The 23,228-nt window shown below is 37.0% G+C and overlaps 1 pseudogene; it reads right to left on the reverse strand.

Annotated features, from left to right (window-relative positions):
• Positions 1-5,122: 5,122 nt before the first annotated feature.
• LOC113360086 lies at positions 5,123-22,107 on the reverse strand (annotated as a pseudogene).
• Between the last annotated feature and the right edge of the window lie 1,121 nt (positions 22,108-23,228).

Below are 23,228 nucleotides of genomic sequence, written 5' to 3' on the forward strand. Positions count from 1 at the left end.
GAAGGATGATTGTTGTCGTTGTAGCTCCTTGTTTCTTCACATCTTCAAGACTTCACAATACTTGTAATGTCTCATATCCTAATACTTTCAAGCTAACCTATACGAAGTTGACTCTAGTACATAATCAAGCGACTCTTAACATGAGTTTTGATTCACTAAAATATGACAACCAAACTTGACATACCAACGCTTGGTGGGTTCAACCGAGCAATGCTCTAACATAAATAAATCTAAAAACATTGCAAGATGAAAATCGTTGGCAGTAACTATGTGTAATCACAATATTTGCTATTCCAAATCCTAGTTATCCTTCTTAAAACAAGAATAAATTCTCATCAGAAATTTCCTAGACATTTAGATTATTGAAAAATTCTTTATCGTCCCCGAACTCCTTGTCGTCAACAGACATTGGAACATAAGGTTCATGAAGAAAGGAGTCGATTCCAACAAAACTTCTTGACTGATGCCGAACCAGAGCCTTCTGAATTTTAAGAGATATTAGAACAATAGCCTTTATTTACTGAATCTCCATTCTTGTTTCTTTAAACTCTTCAAGAACACCAGAAAATTTTTGAAGATTTGAGGGGTTAGCCCTTGGTTTCTTCATATTCTTCTTTTTTCTCTTCAAAGTTGTAGAGGAATGAGATTTATCTTTTTTCCTTCATGATTGATGGATTAACAATCTTATTAACATCTTTTACAACATAAGATATGATGCTTGGAGTCTCCATGGAATTGTGAGAGAAATACTCAAAACTAGCTCCACAAGCAATCTTTTGATAAAAAGAGTTTTCAGGGAAGAAAAAAGGAATGTAGGGTTTTGGAACCTATATACAGAGTAAGTAGGATCCACGTACAAACAACTCTTAACCCTAAAATAAAAAAAGTAGAATTTTCGATTTTAACCCTCTTTTAATGATCAAACAGGGAAAACCTTTTCAATACCAATTTAGGATATGAAAAGATCAACAGAATTCCAGAAAACAAAAAGAGAAGAAATAAACAAAAATTTTATTTTCCTAAAACCCGATTTGTGCATGACTCTTGTCTCTTTGAATCCGGGCACATGAGACAAGATAGACCTTCATCTAAACTAAGTTGTGTTGGGGTGAACAATAATCTGTCCACCATACGATTCATGTACGAAATTCTTAGTACCCTTTATCATAGATTTTTTTAGACCTAGTTGGTTTCTGTAAAGGTCTAACTTTTTCTTTAGAATTAACTTCTTCGGATATGAGTTAAATTTACATACCTCAAATAAATTTGACTTTAGAACAAGTTTAATCTTGTTTGCTAATCGATTTGCTCTCCGTTGAAGTTTGTTGACATATCTTACTTTATGTTTGTACTTGAAGCAATTTGAGAGTTCATGACCCTTAAAAGTACAATAAGAACATGTCAATGTGGAGGACGCTTCAGGCACCATACCCGAGCAAGCTGCTAAACAATATGAAGTACCTGAAACATGTGAGATTGAAATTTCAGTAGACAAAGAAAAATCCATTTTATCCTCCACGGTGTTTGAAGAAGTTTCTTCGGAAAGAATATCAAGATTGATGTAGGTATTGCTACAAGAATCAAAATTAATATTTTCACCAAGGAGTGCAACACTTGATTTTTCATCTTCATTTGAATCATAGTGATTCGACATCTCATCAAGAGTTGCAGCAAGCTCTTTGTTTCCAGTGTATTTTCTACGATTTGGACACTCATTTGCAAAATGACCAAAACCTTTACGCTTCAAGCATTGTGGCATATCCTCGTTATCGGTTTCAACGGTGTCCCTGTTTTTAGTAGGGGCACAATCATGAGGTTTCACTGAAGATATGGGTTTATCTCTGATGAATCGTTTACTTCTCTTCAAAAGAAGATCCCTAAACTGTCTTGTGATCAGAGAGACTGAGTTGTCAAGATATTCATCTGATGAATCAGTCTCAATAGGATCATTCACAGAGTTGCCAACACTTTTACTTTTGTCAAGTAATTTAGTGTTCTTTTGTGCTTTGAAGGCAATATCCTTTACAGATTTGGATGTATGCTCATGATAAAGATCTTTAATTTCCCAAAAAGAGTATTTCTGGAGAGAGTATCAAGGTTATTTCCTTCAACGATGGTGTGTTTCTTAGAGTCATATTTAGCTGACAACGATCTGTGAATTTTCATCACAATGTACTTTTCAGGAATAGTCTTACCTAACGTAAAAGATACATTAACAATTTCATAAACTTTGTGATTAAACTCATCAAATGAATCTTCATCAGCCATACGAAGGTTTTCCCAATCAAAATTTAGGTTTTGGATCCTAACTTCCTTTTCAGAGGTATTCCCTTCAAATAAGGTTTCTAAGATATCCCAATCATCTTTAGATCGGGTGCACATAGTCACATGGTGCTGAAGATCTGGGGTAGTGGCATGGATGATAGCATGCAATCCGTCAGAATTCTTTGCAGCAAGAATCTCGACATGCTCATACTCACCAATATCCTTTGGAGCAGTAACACTATTTACTGTAACCATCGGAGGATTATAGCCATTAACAACACGAACCCGTGATTGAAAATCACGTGCTTAGAGAAAGGCACACATAGTAATTTTCCACCACAAGTAATTCGAGCCATTGAAGACTGGCGGTATGTTTACAGAGAGAACACTTCTGTCTATAAAGTCAGATTGCTACAAACAAAGACTTATGAGGTCTTAGTATGTTTGCCTGTTCTGATACCAATTTAAAAAGCGGGGTCTAACAACCACACCCAATATTTCGTTCGGCAATCTGTATTGACTAACTCCAATATAATTCCAACAGAATCAACTAGACAGTCAGACTCAATCAAAGAAATATATCCAAGAGTTACATCTCTTTTTCAAATCAATCAGCAAATCAACAGGACGGAATCCGTGAACTGATTGGTATGAGAATACCTTGAACGGTACCAAAGACCAACGTTCAAGTGTCAATCAATTTATATCAACAACCAAAGGTTGGATTTACCAATTGATTGAACTATGCACAACCTGTGATATTTCAATTATACACACAAATATAATACGAAAAAGAAATAACACAGACACCAGAAGTTTTGTTAACGAGGAAATCGCAAATACAGAAAAACCCCGGGACCTAGTCCAGTTTTGAACACCACACTGCTATAAGCCGCTACAGACACCAGCCTACTACAAGTTAACTTCGGACTGTAATGTAGTTGAGACCTAACCAATTCTCACACCGATTAAGGTACAGTCGCGTTCCTTACGCCTCTGAATCCCAGCAGGACTCGACACACTTGATTCCCTTAGCTGATCTCACCCACAACTAAGAGTTGCTACGACCTAAAGTCGAACACTTATAAACAAATCCGTCTCCCACATATAAGTCTATTCTGATAGATAAATATGTCTCCCACAGAAGTACATATGAAGTTTTGTTCCGTCTTTTGATAAATCAAGGTGCATAGGAACCAATTGATAATCCGGTCTTATATTCCCGAAGAATAGCCTAGAAATATGAATCACCTCACAATAACTTATGGTAGTAGAAGAAGTTATTGTGGAATCACACAGAATGAGACGGAGAGCTTTGTGATTACTTTTTATATCTTACCTATCAGAGATAAATCTCAAGCAAATCTTAGAGAAGATAGTACTCAATACGATAGAACAAGTAAGATCATAACACGTAACTACAGAGAAAATAATTGGGTTTGGTTTCACGAATCCCAATGAAGTCTTCAAGTCGGGCACGCAAACTTTAGTTTCGGACTTTGGTCTTGTCCATCAGTTTGCAAACGGGTACGCATACTGCTGTTCCGGATCGTAACTGTATGCAGACTTGGTTCCCGGACTTTAACAGTTGAAACTATTTGCAAACTAGTATGCAAACAAGGTTTCCGGACCTGAATCATACCACAACAGTTTGCATAATGGTATGCATACTGTGTTGTATCCAGACAAAGGTTAATATGTTCTAAATTCCCATTTCAATCATTGAAACATTCTTAGAAGATGACAATGGCTAGCTCACACATACCATTAGCTTATAAGTAATTTTCAAGTGATCGAACGATCAATACGAAACTTTCCAAGTCGACATCAAATGATTGTCTCACACAAATCATGTAAGATGTTTCAAGGAAATTTTCACATGATCATCTTTTGACTCATTATTTAGTTTCCAACAAATAAATGTTTCCAACTAAACTCATCAAGAATAATAATGAACATAACTAAAGCAAAAAGCCTTCAACTCGTATTTCGAGAAATAGATACGCGAGATAAACTCGGATCAAAATATCAAATGTGTATAATATTAAAGTTTATATAGCTATACGACTTAGTCTCATTTGGAGATAGAATAGAATAGACTTCTGAGTGATAGATAAGTTTTAGTCTTCACATACCTTTTGTTGATGAAGTTCCTCCAAGCTCTCCTCAGTAGATCTTCCTTTTCAATCGATGAACGCCATGAAGTCTAAAGCTCAACTACACATTTCATCCTAATCCGAGACATAGCTATAAGTAGACAAGAAATCAAGACTTATAGTTTTGATCTACTAAACTTGACAAACAAGCTTCAGATAGCAACGCTTGCGAGTTCGATCGAGCAATGCTCTAACAATTATGATTTTAACGGTGTATATCCTCATTGATTTTTTCCCCTAGATTCACCACTAATGGTGTGATGAGCATTTCGTATACATATAACTTTTCTCTCCTAACTATGAAAAAAATGGGTTTTTCACTTTTATATTTTTCCTAAAATATATACATCTGAAATCCTTGCCATATAAGGGCAGCGCAGACATACTATAATTGTGGCACATGATACACCACCAACAAAAACACTATAAGATATTATAGGAATTTCCAAAATTGTTATATGCCTTCATAATCCTCCTCCACTTTTTTCTCCCATTGTGTTGCTCGAAAATTTTTTCCCCCAAGCGAACAGAATCTGCTATTAAAATAAGAAAGGTTCAAGGTATGGAGCTAAGAAAAACTAAAATATCTTTTCAACTATTAAAACAAAATTAGCTTAACAGAGAAAACACGGTTCGATATAACACCCTGAGTACATGAGAATAGATCGACCAAAAATTTAAGATATTATTGCACCCCTCATTCCCAACCTGCAGCTAGAAGGATAACTGCGACATCAACTAGTAGGGCCACTGACTCCCAAGATGCATTTACTCATGCCGCAGGAACACCTGCATTAGTCCGTTCCGCACCGGCAGCAAGGGCTGGAGCAGCAATTGCATCACCTCCCCATTGGGTATCATCGTCCCATTGATCATTAGAGATCATACCACCACCATCGTACTCAGTAACACCAAAATCAGGCAATGGACCCGCACCCTCATCTACTTCTTGGTCCTTGGTTTCCTCAGGCTCCCTATAGTAAAAGGGATCCACCATCACATCCCACTTGTGCCGTAAGAGAATGGTGTCACGCATTTGTAGAACCATCCTTGCCAACATCCAGAAAATACAACCAATGTTATTCTTTCGCTTGTTGTTAGCAGGAATACCAACATCAACATATGGATTGGTGAGTCAGTGTCACAGATTCCAATTGTGGGAATGTTACCAAGAGCAACCTCCTTGATGGGTTGGTCAGTTCTTGGGTCCATAAGGATGAGAAGACGTGGCTCAGTGAAGGATTTCAGCATCTGATTGGTGAATGCACCATAGGTTTGTCGTCCTGCTAGCGACTGAGCACCAATGTTGTGAGCAAACTTCAGAACAACCCTTTGACCATATGGCCAAGCAGACGGAACAATAATGTCTTTTTGGTTTTCAATGGCAACAATAACCCTTGCAACCATCATAAGCTTCTCCCATGTTTTTCCAAGGTTTATCATGTAAATACCATTGTCTCTTCTCTTAAAAACGTATCTCTCCATATGGAAATTTACATTTATGGTACCGAGATGTGCATCTGCATCTGTAGCTAAAAGCATTTGTATATCTTCTTCCTTTTGGGGATAAAATCTTCGCCATGATTGCAGCAAATTAAGGTTTAGTTTCTCTTCTTCTTCTATGAAGATATTTTACACACTTCCAGGGTTTTATACAATAACGAAAAAACATTGCTCTAGATCTTTTGTCTGGAAATGAAAAATCTGTTATGGTCCGCTGCGGTTCTGGCTAAACATTCATGGACCAGTAACCTGGGGACACACCACACAAGCAAAGAATTGGGGAAAATCTGAGGAAAAAAATACGGTTTAAGCCAAAATTCCATCCAAATATACTAATTAGTCATGAATCCATCAAACTAAGTACAAATTAGTTCTTTATTTATTTAAAATATGGAAAGTACAAATATAACCTGCCTGATTTACAATTTAGTCCAAAGTGACTTATGATGATGTCAGTAATTTTAATAAACAATTTATCTTCCATACCCGCTCGTCCAAAATTCATAAACTTTATATATCCGGAAAGCCCTTTCTGAGATCTATAGAAAAAATACCCATATGACTATATATTTTTTTAAAAGTTTTAATTTTCGCTTCATCATTATTTCATGTGTACAAAAAAATACACGTGCACAAAATTTTCATAATCTTATGCAGTCAATTTTTATAATGAGAATTACACTGGTGTACAACTATGTACACATTTACAAAAACCTAGCAAATCCAACATCCATACCCATAAAACACAACATGTATTGAGACAGGACAGTGGTGTACAAATTTTTATACATCTACAAAAATCTCAAAAATCCAACATTCATACCCACAAAACAGACGGGCAATGGTGTACTATGTACACATCTACAAAAACCTAAGTTATCCAACATCCATACCCATAAAACATGGCATATATCCATGAGATAGGATAATGGTGTATAACTATGTACACATCTACAAAAACCTAGCGTATCCATCATCCATACTCATAAATATGCCATATAACAATGAGACATGACAATGGTGTACAACTATGTACGCATCTACAAAATCCAAAAAATCCAAAATCCATAGCCATAAACAAGCCATATATTCATGAGCCAAGACAAGGTGCACTAGTTTGTACACACAAACAACTTGAATCGTCTACCTAAGCACCAATAACACTACCCATATTGACTAAACATAACATGAAAACTCGGACGGATTTGAACCATCAACCTCCAGAAACCTTGTGATAGGCTTGAGGTCTCTACCATTTTGAGCTTGTGAGCCCCTAAATTTACATAAGACCAAAAAATATTGATGTCAAAAGTGCATCAGGGTATAATACAGTATTGAACCATTAATAATCAACATGTGTACGATTATATACACATCTACAAAAACCTAGAAAATCTAACATTCGTACCCATAAAACATGTCATATATCAATGCGACATGACAATGGTGTACAACTATGTACACATCTGCAAAAATTTAGAAAATACAATATCCATACTCATAAAACAAATAATATATTCATGAGACAAGACAATGGTGTACAACATGGTAAACTTCCACAAATCCAACACCCATACCCATAAAACACGGCTTATATTCATGAAACAGGTCAGTGTTGTACAACTTTCTACACATCACAAAAATCCTGAAAATCCAACATTCTTACCCGCAAAACAGGCAATATATTCATGAGACAGGCAATAGTGTACAACTATGTACGTATCTATAAAAACCTAGATTATCCAACATCCATGCCCATAAAACATGCCATATATCAATAAGGAAGGACAATATTGTACAACTATATACACATCTACAAAATCCAGAAAATCTAACGTCCATATCCACAAAACAAGCCATAAATTCATGAGACAAGACAATGTGAACTAACAAAATATCGACAAATAACAAAGACTTCAACTGGCATATAAAGATCTCATTATATGTTCTTCCAATCAGAGTTATATCAAAATCAAAAACATAAAACATAAAATCATATCAAAAACCTAAAAATCGTAATGAATCATCAACATAGAAAACAGAAAAGCGTTTTCGTTACATCAAACTAAACAAAAAAAGATTAAAGATAGAACAGATCAAACAAAATATCAGAAAAAATGATCGATCAAAAATTCAAACATCCAAAAATCGATCAAAAATCAAAAAGAAAGCAAAAAACAAAGAAGAAATAAAACAATAATTAAAAGTTCAAATACTAACCGGTAAATCTTCAATGGAGAAGTCTTCTCCAACTAAAAATCTCCGATGAAGAAATCTTCTCCAGCATAATTCTCCCTCTCCATAACTTTTAAGTAAACAAAATCTCAGATCCAAAATACTAAAAATAGAATCTTATATATGAAAACATGTTGAAAGGATATTTTGGGTAATACAAAAATATTAAAAATGTTGGATTGATGATGATTTTTTTTTTTGATGGAAAAGAAAATTATACTAACTAGCAAATATAGTAAAAAAATATTTACAATTTCGTTGCTATCAAAAACATTAGAACTAATGCTAGATTTCTGAATTTTTTGTTGAAGTTTCGTAGACATATGTTGAAGGCTTTTTATTCTTGCTTCTTTAGCTATGTGGTCCACTGCAGAGTTATATTTTCGATTTATAATCTTTACCTGAGCTTGAGGAAGATCTTTCAAACTTGTCTTGGTTTCCTGCAAAGTGCTTTCAGTTGTCCAAGAGAGATATGTGCTTTCCTTGTTAATATTGTATGCCAGTAATATACAATCAGTTACTAATGAAACGCTTGACAATATATTTTCTTTTAACCAGATACCGCTTTTAGTAAAGATTTTGATTACGCGTGAAGACCCGAAGAAGCCGTTTCCGAACCCGCTGAAATGTGCATGAAAGACTCGTGATCCACTGAGTATACGATATAAGCATATCCCATTGAAAGGTCTTCTTTCTTGAAAGAAGCATCAACAAAAATTATCCAATCAATGTTTAACTCTGTCCATTTGATGCTGATCGAGGCTAACTATTGGTTGTTAATTCTCCCTCTAATATTTTTGAGGGATGGAATGCAGAAATCTGTTGATCTGATCAATCAGTTTAATTGGGTCTGGATTTATTTTTTCAAAAACAACCGAACATCTGTGTTTCCAGATGAACCAAAGGATGGTAGATATTTTTTCTACAAGATGGTTCAAATCTGGATTAAAGAGCCAACCCTTAACCCACGAAATAACCAAGCCAATATTGCTAGAAGACGTTAAATTTCCTAGCGAAAATCTAAACCAAATAGCTCTAGCGAACGGACAAGATCTGAATAGATGATTATCTGTTTCCTGAACTTGGGTATTCCACATCTGACAGTTTGGATCAATATCTGGGTTATGGGCCCCTAGTCTCGAAGAAGTTGGCAATGCTTTTTGAGTTAATTTCCAAACAAAAAGTTTAATTCTTGGAATTGCCTGAATTTTCCATATTTTTTCCCATGGAAAATCTATCAAAGAATCATCATCATCTTACTTTTTTTACCGAAAAATTATAAATATTTTTGGCCGAGAAGTTTCTTGAGTGATGGTGTATCCATCTGATTCTGTCTTGTTCATGTCTTCTTGGAGATATGACTTGGATTTTACCTTTATCCCATGGATCAAAGAATTTGTCAAGTTTTTCTTGATACCATTTATTTTATTCAGTTATAAGTTCTTCAACCATTTTTGGGGCCGGATCCTGAAGGTTTGATGGTTGAGAGATTATTTCCGAGTTTGGAATCCATCGGTCTTCCCAAATTTTTGCAGAGTTTCCATTTTTGACTTGCCAGGAGAAATTTCCTTTAATTAAATATAGACCTCTTTGGATGCTCGTTCAAATCCATGATAAGTTTGAGGTTTTAGAAGTTTCCAGATGGTGAGAATTTGTAAAGTATTTCGCTTTGAGAAGTTGGACTCATAATTGTTATTTTTCTATTATTAATCTACTGGAAAGTTTTGTGAGCAAAGCTATATTAAATTTGTGAGGGGTATTAATACCTAACCCACCTTGAGAGATAGGTTTGCAAATTCTCTTTCAAGCTATGATGAATCCTCCTTGTCTTTTTTGCCCTTCTTTATTCCACCATAAATTTCTTTGGATACGATCCAATTGGTCCAAGGTTTCTTTCGAAAGAGCAAGCACCTGCATTTGGTAAGTTGGGAAGGCTTGTACAATAGATTTTATTAGAACTGTCCTTCCTGCTTGAGATAAAAGCTTGGATTTCCAGCCTTACAGAGTGGAATAATATTTTTGTAAGAGTGGTTCAAAATTTGCTTTTCGATTCTTGTCAAAGAAGAGGGGAGTACCGAGATATTTGTCATTTTTGTCATCAGAGGGACCTTAAGAATACTGGTTATTATTTTCCCATGTTTGGGATGAATGTTTGGGCTAAAATGGACACTGGATTTTTGAAGGTTTATCATTTGACCTGTTATATTTCCAAATAGGGATAAGACATCTAGAAGATTTTTTGCTTCCCCCAGATCAACTTTTGTGAATAAGAAACAATCATCTGCAAAGAAAATATGTGAAATATTCGGAGCATTTTTGTTGATTTGAAGACACGAGATTTTCCTATCCTTAGCCGCATTTTCGAGAAGCCTAGATAGAATTTCCATGTATATCAGAAAAAGGTGTGGAGATAGAGGGTCTCCCGGTCTTAATCCTCTTGAGGTTTTAAATTTTAGCCTGGGGGATCCATTGAGGGGAATAGAGAAAGAAGTTGTTGAGTGATGAGTCCTAAAAAGTGCATATTTCTATATCTTTTTGTTGGCATTTAACTCATCTTTTGTGCATTAATTCTACATTTTATCCCATATTCTGTATTTTCTTTGTTTTCAAGAATAAATATTTTTATTAACTAATTTTGCATTTTTAGGTAATAAATAAAGTTTGGATGAATAGCGGAGCAAAAAGAGCAGAAAAGTGGTGGAAGCCAAGAGGAATCACACAAGGAAGCCGCGAAGAATGTTGTGCGCAAGACCAAAAGGCTAGAAATGGGCTTGAAGAGGAAGAATTGTTCTTAAAGAAGATATGGGCTTGGCATACCCAAGGCCCAAAACCCTCACCCAAACCCATTTCCAATATCCATACCCGCCTTCATATTCAGCCGTCGGATTGGATCATCTCAGCATCGTACGGTCGCTTCATCATAGTGCATCAAAATCTGAAGTTCCTGTCTAACACCACAACACCTAATTCTAATCTCAACCGTCATTTTTAATGTATTCATCATCCAACGGTCGGTCAAAGCTTGTTCTCATCTTGCCGTCCGATTCATTTCATCATCTCATCATCCTACGGCTGATCTTCGCAAATCATCAAAGTGGATGATCCCGACTAACACCATAGCACCTAACACACCTATACCCCAGTCGAACCAAACACTCCCTACTCCATTTTCCATCGACTTCTTTTTCTCTTTCTCCCTCACCCTCTGCAGAGAACAACTCTGCCATCACCATCACCTTCTGCCATCGCCATCATCCCTACCAGCCACTACAACCACCCTACATCAAATACAACCAAAACCCATCCTTCCCCCATCATCCTATGCTACCTATTTCACTGATTTCACACTCCCTCTCTCTGTTAGGGTTTTGAAATCGATGAACTAGGTTGATAGGCATAGGAAGCTCGAGCTGGAGCGTAGCAGCATGGAAGACATGAAGAGGAGCAGGAAGAAGAGCAGCAGGAGTATGGGTGAGAATTGTCATGTCAATTTCTTTAATTTCAAAAACCCTAATTCACTGTTTTGGGAATTTGGGGGAAAGTGTAACCCTAATTCGAATTGTATAAATAGGAGCTGTGAGGGTGTTGTTGAGGGTATGCCTGGGCTAGCCAGAGCTTCACCCAAGGGGCCTGGAATAGCCAGTGCTTCCAAGTTATTTTCAGTTCATGTTTTGAAGTCAATATAATTTCAATTTCAAATGTTAATTATGTTTATCATGTTCTAATTTCATGTGCTAGGGTTTAGATGAAACTCTTGATTGTATGTTAAGATAGTTAGTAATCCTGTCACTGTTCTTGTAGTGCTGAAACTAAGTAGGATTGATAATTAGCTAGTTGAGTGAATGCATCTGTGATCAGCTGTGCTGTAAGAAGACAGCTGATTCTAGGGGTGTAAGAGTGAGAGTAGCTAAGGATTCAGTCCATTTGAAGGGCTATGCTTAATTGAAGTAGGGAAGTTAGTAAACTTAGTGATCAAATGCACCTGTGATTGAGTGTGATGTAAGAAGACACTCAATGCTAGGGGTGAACTAGAGAACTTAGGGGATTAACCTTCCACTAATGCGGATTGCTAGATGACTGGTTGAGCAAACAAGCCTGTGATCAGCTGTACTGTGAGAAGACAGTTGATGCTAGGGGTAAGTTAGTAAAATTAGTTAAGTAAATCATCCACAATCTTCCCTGAGATGAAACAAGAACATGATTGATTAGGATCTGCCTTAGTTTAGGATCAAGAAGTAGATTCAAAGACCCTAGTACCTTCATTCTATACTTCACTGCCTTTGGCTCATTGCCATTGTAACTGTCACTGCCACTGTCACTGCTTAGCTTAGGAAACTTCAACTACACACACAAGTCCCTGTGGATTCGACCCGTTCTTGCACAAACTACAACCGACACCGTGCACTTGCGGTTTAACAAGTAGGCTTTCTTTTACTCTTATTTTCTACATCTTTAAGAGCCTACCAAGTTTTTGGCGCCGCTGCCGGGGACTTGGCTGCTGTGTGGTTGAAGCTTTGTGTATTTTGCTTTTCTGTTTTCTGTTACAGCTGTGTAGCTTGCTGTTTTTTTTCTTTTGTTGTTCATCATAGCATACTTGCTGTTCATCTTGCATAACCTTCTGCCATTTGCATCTGTCATCCTACATCTTGCATTCTTAACTGCATCTTGACTGATTCATACCATATCTGCATCTTAAACCTACTATCAGTTTCCTGTTCATACATCTCAGTTCATAACTTACCTTGCACTTAGTTCATCTAGCCTAACTTGATGTGCGCTGCCTTGTAGCTAGTTCTCACTTGCTGCTTTTACTAGCTGAGTCTTCCCTAGCTGCTGTGGGCACCACTGCTGTTAACTTGCTGGTGCTTCTGGAAGTTAACTGCCTGTTCTCTGCATATTGTTCTTTGCATACTGTACTGCATTCTTGACTGCATTAGCATCTCTGCATTTTGTTTTGCTGCATCACCTGCATCATTGTCCTGTACAAGTTTGTGGAGTTGCTGTGACTCTGGTGCTGACTGATTGTGCTGTGAAGTCCAAAAACTCACCTGTGAAACTGCTGCCTGCTGTGCTCCTGTGTTGTGGAGTTGCTGAACTGTGGAGCTGTTGCTGAGCCTGGTGCTGTTGGAGTAGAAGTTGTGACCCAACTGGGCCTCTGTTAAGGAGTTGAAGAAGGATGATCCAAAGCCAACTGGGCTTTTGCAACCAAACTGAACAGCTGGGTTGTGCTAAGCAAGTAAGCCTAAAACCCAAACCCCAAATTTTTGGGTTGTAATTTTTTGTGGGTTGTATTTCTTTTTTTTGGGTTGTAATTTTAATTATTTTTTGGGATGTAAAATTTTTTTTTATTTTTTTCTTATTATTTTTTTTATTTGGGATTGTAATAATTTTAGTTTTATTTTTATTTTCTTTTTTTTTGTGGGTTTGTAATAATTAGTTTTATTTTTATTTTTTCTTTATTTGGGCTTGTAATTTAGTTGTTTGTTAGGCTTGTAGTTTCTTTTAAACTAAAATTTGGGCTTCAAAACCCAACACAAAAAAAAAAAAAAATTATGGGCCTTACTTTTTTGTGATTTGTGTGATTATTTCATAAAACAAAGACATGTCTGGATTTTGGTCTGCCTCTGGGAATAAATCTATTAGAGATGCTTACGGGCAAGATTCACCTTATGAGCCTCCCACAGACCATGATGTCAATAGTTATAGGGATTATAATTATGGACCTTTTCAAGGTCATGAGCCTCAATATGCAAACCCGTATAACTATTCACCCATGTATCAACCTAGCCAACCTAATATGCATGTTTGTACCTTTTTGGTGGTTTAGACCACCCTGATGAATATTGCTATGTTTTGCATGAATTTAGGAAATCTAGGGGATACCATGAAAATCCAAATTATGAAATGCCCACAAATTGTGAGGCTGGTAGTCATTGGGACCATAATCAACCTTTCGAAGGTTGCGATCAATATTTTGTAAACCCTAATGACCATGCACACATGTACCATTCACCACAATTTGAACATGAAGAATTTTGTACTCCCATGAATTTAGACTCCACCGTAGAAGCTCTCAGACTCGGTGAGCAAAATTCTGATAGAACTATATCACGCATTCAGGCGAAGTTAGATCAGATTTTGCTTCAACTACAAAAGGAGGAAATTCATGAGGAAATGCATGTTGTCCCTAATGAAGTGTCCAGTCCCATTCATCTAAATGATATTGAATATGAACCTGATTTAGAGGAACATGAATCGACTAAGGACACCACCACTTTTAATGAGGATCAATATGCATGTTACCATGATGATGATTATGATGATAATGATATGTTAGAAGAACATGTTTTTGCTGAAAATATTGTGGAACCTTTTGGTTCAATAACATATGGCTTCTCAGCCTCAACCTTCATGAATGTTGTTTCTTCTGATACTCATTGTAATTCATATGATTTTGATTCTAATATGGGGCTTGTACAATTCTTCTGTGAAGATGAACATGACATAGGAATAGTTGAATCTTCTGTAGACACTAATTTTATTATGCATGAGGACGAATTTGATGTGTCTGATTCCTTGCCTAAGTCACAAAATGTTATTTCTTCCGGTGATGATTTGAGTACTTCGAACAATCATGATACTGATTTAGGTCTTGATGTTTTGTTCGATGAATGTGAGCATGTTTTACCTGTTTCTGATTTAGGAAAAGTATGTGTTGGTACTATTGATCGTACCCATGAAAATAATTTAGATGTACCCACTTTCTTACCTAAATCTCAAATCGAGATTATTCCACCCAACCTAGATTTGGTTTGCAACAAAAATTTTAAACCAACTTTTCTGAAAATTCCCAATCTAGGATTGGAACTGTGTGCCTCCCAAGTCCTCTTGGACTATTTTGCTTCAAAATATAACACTTTTAAAGAGCCACAGTTGGAATGCATTTCTTTGCCCATCCCGAAAACAGTCCATTATGAGTTAGACCTTTTGAATCCTGAACCCCTAAAATTAAAAGATTTTGTGCTTAAAAGTAAATCTGTTGAACAATTTAGGTTTAGGGGTGATTCATTCGGTTTTTCACTCTCACTCCCATTTAAGTCCAATTTTAGTGTTTTGAAACTTTCTATGTTTCTACACTTCGTCTTTTGGGTTGATCCTCAACTCTTTAGATTGTTAGTGTATGGTGAATTTTTTGTATATAATCCAGTAGATAAAATTTTAAAACCTTTTGTTCATTTTGTATATATTTTGCTAATCCAATATGATCTCGGCTGACATATGTTGGATTTTTGCCTTGAATAATGGAGTTCAAAACTTGCTTTCGCCAAATCGGTAATCTCTTTCCTTTTTCTACACTTAGCATCGTTCTCATGGTATGTGTTATAATCATGTTTATCTTTTGAAACATTGAGGACAATGTTTAGTTTAGGTTTGGGGGTGAAAAGTAGATACTTTGATAACATGCTATAATTGAAAAAGAACTCTTCCTTTTTGAAAAAAAAAAAAAAAAAAAATTAAAAAATGATAAAAACATAAAAATGGAGCTCATTTACCTTGAAATGTTGACTCTTGTGCAAATATGTAATTATTAGGAGTCTTAGTCTAGATATTTAGGCACCCTGATTCTAGCACAATTCACATAGTGATAAGAAACTTGCACGCGCACGATCTACCAATACATGTATAGCCTCGATCTTCAAGGTGTTTGATAGGAAGTTAGATTGCCAATCACTTTAGAATACTGAATGAGACTTGACTAGCTTGTTCTTTGGTTGGCTGGGATAGAAGTGGAGGTACGTTAAGAAAAGCAACCATAAATTTGACCGGATGCATCGATAAGGGCCACCTCTTGCTAAGTGTCATGTAATTTTTTGTTTCTTTTTGTTATGTATCAAAAGTGTTTGCATTTCAATCAAAAAAAAAAAAAAAATCAAAAAATCAAAAAAAAAAAAAAAAAGTATTTATTTTTCCATGTTTTGTCATGTTAAAGACAATATTCTCTCTTGTTCCAAAAATAAAAGAGAGTAATCAATGTAAATAGAGTCATGTAAGAGTCATCTTTTTTGTAAATAGTCTTGTAATAAGCAAGGAGGGTGCAGCCATCGATGTATAACGCGGGTAAACTGAAATATCACCAACTCATTGGGTGAACATTCACAATTCTCGTAAAGCCGGACAGCTAGCTTGGCTTAGAATTCGGTTTCTTAGCCAAAAAACTATCTCTTGGTGGTTAGTAGTCATAACTTCAGGTCATTCTAAACATGTGTAGATACACTTTACACTCTTATCACATGTCTTTATTTGTTATCAGTGCTAGGATTGTGCCTTTGATAGCTAGATTGACATCTCCATTTTGCTGTGAGCTTAAACTGACTTGCACATGTCACATTTGATGGAATCTGATCTTATATTTTGACCTAGAACTTTGTAGGTACGTTCTAAGCAAACCTTCACGAGACTTCACTCGTCCACTAGGGACACTTAGTGGTTTAAAAGGCTTAGTGCATACGCTAAATGCATTCGAGAGACCAGCGACAGTGGTATAGGTAGGATTTCCTTAGTTTTGTTTTACTTGAGGACAAGTAAAATTCAGGTTTGGGGGTATTTCATGAGTCCTAAAAAGTGCATATTTCTATATCTTTTTTTGGCATTTAACTCATCTTTTGTGCATTAATTCTACATTTTATCCCATATTCTGTATTTTCTTTGTTTTCAAGAATAAATATTTTTATTAACTAATTTTGCATTTTTAGGTAATAAATAAAGTTTGGATGAATAGCGGAGCAAAAAGAGCAGAAAAGTGGTGGAAGCCAAGAGGAATCACACAAGGAAGCCGCGAAGAATGTTGTGCGCAAGACCAAAAGGCTAGAAATGGGCTTGAAGAGGAAGAATTGTTCTTAAAGAAGATATGGGCTTGGCATACCCAAGGCCCAAAACCCTCACCCAAACCCATTTCCAATATCCATACCCGCCTTCATATTCAGCCGTCGGATTGGATCATCTCAAGCATCGTACGGTCGCTTCATCATAGTGCATCAAAATCTGAAGTTCCTGTCTAACCCACAACACCTAATTCTAATCTCAACCGTCATTTTTAATGTATCATCATCCAACGGTCGGTCAAAGCTTGTTCTCATCTTGCCGTCCGATTCATTTCATCATCTCATCATCCTACGCTGGCTGATCTTCGCAAATCATCAAAGTGGATGATCCGACTAACACCATAGCACCTAACACACCTATACCCCAGTCGAACCAAACACTCCCTACTCCATTTTCCATCGACTTCTTTTTCTCTTTCTCCCTCACCCTCTGCAGAGAACAACTCTGCCATCACCATCACCTTCTGCCATCGCCATCATCCCTACCAGCCACTACAACCACCCTACATCAAATACAACCAAAACCCATCCTTCCCCCATCATCCTATGCTACCTATTTCACTGATTTCACACTCCCTCTCTCTGTTAGGGTTTTGAAATCGATGAACTAGGTTGATAGGCAGAGGAAGCTCGAGCTGGAGCGTAGCAGCATGGAAGACATGAAGAGGAGCAGGAAGAAGAGCAGCAGGAGTATGGGTGAGAATTGTCATGTCAATTTCTTTAATTTCAAAAACCCTAATTCACTGTTTTGGGAATTTGGGGGAAAGTGTAACCCTAATTCGAATTGTATAAATAGGAGCTGTGAGGGTGTTGTTGAGGGTATGCCTGGGCTAGCCAGAGCTTCACCCAAGGGGCCTGGAATAGCCAGTGCTTCCAAGTTGTTTTCAGTTCATGTTTTGAAGTCAATATAATTTCAATTTCAAATGTTAATTATGTTTATCATGTTCTAATTTCATGTGCTAGGGTTTAGATGAAACTCTTGATTGTATGTTAAGATAGTTAGTAATCCTGTCACTGTTCTTGTAGTGCTGAAACTAAGTAGGATTGATAATTAGCTAGTTGAGTGAATGCATCTGTGATCAGTTGTGCTGTAAGAAGACAGCTGATTCTAGGGGTGTAAGAGTGAGAGTAGCTAAGGATTCAGTCCATTTGAAGGGCTATGCTTAATTGAAGTAGGGAAGTTAGTAAACTTAGTGATCAAATGCACCTGTGATTGAGTGTGCTGTAAGAAGACACTCAATGCTAGGGGTGAACTAGAGAACTTAGGGGATTAACCTTCCACTAATGCGGATTGCTAGATGACTGGTTGAGCAAACAAGCCTGTGATCAGCTGTACTGTGAGAAGACAGTTGATGCTAGGGGTAAGTTAGTAAAATTAGTTAAGTAAATCATCCACAATCTTCCCTGAGATGAAACAAGAACATGATTGATTAGGATCTGCCTTAGTTTAGGATCAAGAAGTAGATTCAAAGACCCTAGTACCTTCATTCTATACTTCACTGCCTTTGGCTCATTGCCATTGTAACTGTCACTGCCACTGTCACTGCCACTGTCACTTACTGTCACTGCTTAGCTTAGGAAACTTCAACTACACACACAAGTCCCTGTGGATTCGACCCGTTCTTGCACAAACTACAACCGACACCGTGCACTTGCGGTTTAACAAGTAGGCTTTCTTTTACTCTTATTTTCTACATCTTTAAGAGCCTACCATTGAGATACATTGTAATATGAGTTTAACCCAATTTTCATTAAATCCAAAACTGATGAGGGCTTTTTCAATAAAAAGGCCACTCCACTCTATCAAAGGCTTTAGAGAGGTCTAATTTAAGAGACAAGTATCCTTTTCTCGCTTTAGAAGTTTTCATTGTATGGATAAGCTCATGGGTAATTATAATATTATCAGTGATTTGTCTTCCAGGGAGAAAGGGTGATTGGTTGGGGGAAATTAATTTGTTGAGGATGGGCTTTAATCTGTTCGCAAGAATTTTTGAAATTAGTTTGTAGGTGGTATTACTTAATCTTATTGGTATGAAATCACTCGGAGTTTGTGGAGTTGAAATTTTCGGAATAAGGGTAATGAAGGAATGATTGAGATCAGTATCAAGAATACCGGATTTAAAGAAATCTTGGATTGTGTTAATAATATCCGACCCAAAAAATTTCCCAATTAGCTTTGAAAAACCTTGTTGAAATCCATCTGGTCCTGGGGCACCCCATTGATTCATATTGGATAAAGTGAGGTAGATTTCATTTTTGGTTGGAATTTCTAGAAGTGATAGGTTTTTCGCTTCAGATATACAAGGTTTAATGATGCTGGATAGATCAAAGTTACATTTTTTGATTTGGGAAGTACCTATTTGGGTGAAATGATTCACCAAGAGAGAATTGATTTGGTTCATATCAGATAGCCAATGATTTGGTCCATATCAGATAGCCAAAGGCCAGAAGGTTCTCTAAGAACATTAACGGAATTTAATCTTTTTCTATTGAAAGCAGTAGCATGAAAGTATTATGTGATCTGGTCATATTCTTTGAAAAATTTATCTCTAGACAGTTGATGGTAGAAATCATTTTTGATTCCGTACCGTTTTCCTAATTTCGCTTGAAGGTTTTTTAGCTTCTCTATGTCTCTTGAGATATTCCCCGATCGATGTATGCTCTCGATTTTGTTATTTAAGCTCTTAATGTTTTTATGAATGTTCCAAAGATGTCGGAGTTCCAGTGAGCAAGATCTGAGGATAAAAGTTGAAGTTTCAAAGAGATATTTCTATTTGTCGAATTATTGAAGTGTAAATCCCAGGTTGCTTTGACTACCTTAGGTAACATGGGGTGGAAGATCCAAGATCTAATATACCTAAACGGTTTTTGTAGTTTAATTTTTTCAGGGTTAGTGTCCAATAAAATAGGTGTATGATCTGACCCAACTCTTGGTAAGTGAGTTACCTTGGTGTCCGGGAAATTTTAGGCCCAAAGAAAAGAGATCAAAGCTCTGTCAATTCTTTCGTGATTCTCCTTTTATGTTGTTTGACTAAGTGAATGGAGCGCCCTTGTATCCCGTATCTTGTAATCCCAGGGAGTCAACTGTCTGGATAATGATGGTTTTGCTGCTCGAGCTAGCCTTATTCTCCCCTTGCTTTTCGTCTGGATCTAGAATGACATTAAAATCGCCGATCAGTACCCAAGGTTTGTTCACTTGTTGTGCTAAGCCTGAAATATAATTTCATTGTTCGACTTTGTCATCAGTATCAATTGCTTCGTAGACACATGTGATTAGAGTCTCAACATCGCCTAATTTCGTTTCAAAATGACACACATTGAATCTTTAAGATATTAGCCACATATCAATATTATTGTGCCAGGCAATTGCTAACCCTTTCGTTATTCCCACGGAAGGAACAATAAACCAGTCATGAAACTTGGAATTTAAAAAAAAAAATCCATCCAAGACAATGGGGCTTTTGCCTCGGCTAAAAATACAATATCAGGATTGTAGAACTGGCAAAGGTAGTGAAAGTGGTCCTTAGTGATAAGAGTTCCAATACCCTGGACGTTCCAGGATAACAACTTCATCAAAAAACTACACTGCTTAGTTCAGATTGAAAGAGGGGACTAAAGTCCAGCAGTAAAACAACTATCTGCTGAAGAAAATTCATGAATCTAAATGAGAACAAACTATAATCCTTAAAGGAAAAATCTTGGCCACAGTAAGGAGCAGGGAAGGAAAAACCACTACAGGGATGAGAAGTTAAGAAGGAATGCAGCAGGAGTACAAAAAAGACAGCACTAAATTTATGAACAGGAAAGAGCAAGGTGGTCTGGAATAAAAAAGTTTACACGGGATTTAGATTAACTACAAGGCAGGGATAAACTTAAGTAAACAATCTAAAATCCTGGAGTACCAAAACTCAGCAACAAAAATTGAACAAGGAGGTATTAACAAATCTGGGATAGGAAATTAAGGCTAGAGACAACAGAATTACAAAGGAGATAACACTAAAATTAGAATACAAAAAAAGCAAGATATGCTGAAACTAAAAGATGATTGCAAAGGGAACAACTTAACTACTATACAGACAAGGGAAAGGAAATAAAGGCTAGTACAAATAAGCAGAAATCTAGAAAAGAAAAATGCAGGCAGGATTAGTAGAAAAACAAGTAAAAAAAAAGGAGCCATAGGCTCTGATGATTGCCTATACACAAGATCACATAAGTTTTCTGCAGATTTACTTAGGGCCAAAATGACTAATTGTCATTGCTTGCAACCTGTTTACCCTTTGATTTTAGGTATTTATTAGTATTGCTTGCACAAGATGCTTCTCCTACAAACCAATGATGAGAATAAGTATTAATATTGACATGTTCCTCACTGACATAAATGTCCTTTGCATCTTCAGGCCTCTGTTCTTCAGTCATCTGGTTGGTCAGGTCAAAATCATTGATTTCAGTGATTTTAGGCTTCTTCGCAGCTGGCAGTGGCAAATTCCAGTGGAAGTAAGATTGCATGAGACTTTAATTTATGAAGTAAGTAGTGCCATTTGCTGGTAACTAATGAGAAGAACTAGCTTCACTCCAAAAACCAGTCTCATTAAACATCTGACCACGTCTGTTTCTCTTCTGAATTACTTTCCACATGTAAATGTCAGATTTCACACCCATATTATTGTAAAAAGGAGGTGCAAAAGCATTTAATGTATTAGAAATTGCTGGTTTTTCATGACAGTGAACATGTAGTTTACCACTATCTTGGCTAGTCGTCTCATCTTAAATTTATTTAAGGTATTCAGTACATGTTACCTCAGATGCTGCTTGCATTGAATCTGAATGGCTAGGCTGTCTTCTGAAAACTGTATGTCTTGCTGCATATCTTGTTGCACCATTTGCTGGTTCATGACAGGTTCTTGTTGCTGTGCATCAATCTGTTGCATGACAACTATTGTGGCATCAGCTGCAGCTTGTTGCTCCTCAGCTTGTTGTTGGGCAAAAGCAGATTGTTCACAGTCTTGAATCTTATGACCAATGATGTTACAAAAGCCACAGAAATTGTTATCATTGGCAAGTCCCATCTCATTTTCTACCCTAACACTGAATCTTAGAGTTTGCTTACACCTAATACTTGCTCTAACTGTAATGGAATAACTCCCATTGGCTTTTTTTACTGGGTAGAAGAATGAAGTGATTTTTCCCATATAAACCAAGTATCTTCTCAGGTTGTCACTATATACTTGAGCTGGAGTTAAGTTGTGGATTGTGATGAAAAACATTTCTTCAGAAGGATTCCATGTTGCCAAATCCTCAATCCTCTCCCATTTTTAAGAAAGTAGAAAACTTTTCTTTTTGTAGCTTTTCTCCCTTCCAAAACTAGGTCAAGTCTTCAAAAGCCCATCACCAAGAAGTCCACCAAGCCCATGTGTGTGGAGACCGCATGTAGAAAATATGTCCAAAAATTGTCGCCGGAAAATTGGCCGGAAACCGACCGAAAAACATCTCAAGTAACCGGCAAAGTCCACCCGGTAGCCGGTCAACTTGGTCAACTCGGTCAAAGTCAGACCGAGTCAGAGTGAGTCAGTTCTAGTCAGCATCTGACTAGTCTTGGCCAAAGCCTAAGCTGTCTTGCACAGGCCAAAATTGTGTTGCACAATGATTGTGCATCACAGCTCCTTGGCCAGAACCTTGTGATGCACCATCATTGTGCTTCACTGCCAGCCATGACCACATTTCTTCTCTCTATTGCTTCAATAGAAGCTACACAAACCCGTTCTACTCTAATTTCCTTTGTTAGCAACACCAGCATTATTGCTCGCTTCAAGCCCAGCAACAATGCCTGCAACCTAACATGCATCTCAGATCACTATCGAAATTCCATATTCTTTCCTTGCAATGCCAACAATACCTCATTCACTGCCTCAATTCCACAATCACCACACACAGCACAAACACCATATGAACCTAGGCATCCATCTAAATAGCATCACTACCAGATTCCACCTGCCATCTACAGCTCTTGACTGCACTTCAACTGTCACTGCAATTCATGAAATCTGAGCATCACCATCTTCCGTTGCAGCTCAACATTCCCCACACCACTGCAACACATAGCTTCTTACTTAACCATTCACAGTCAGGCATTCACTCTAGCTTCAAGCCCTTGCAATCAACCCAACTCAAATTCAGGCCCATTCCCCCA

Source organism: Papaver somniferum, chromosome 3, assembly GCF_003573695.1.
Source record: "Papaver somniferum cultivar HN1 chromosome 3, ASM357369v1, whole genome shotgun sequence".
In the NCBI taxonomy this organism is placed as follows: domain Eukaryota; kingdom Viridiplantae; phylum Streptophyta; class Magnoliopsida; order Ranunculales; family Papaveraceae; genus Papaver; species Papaver somniferum.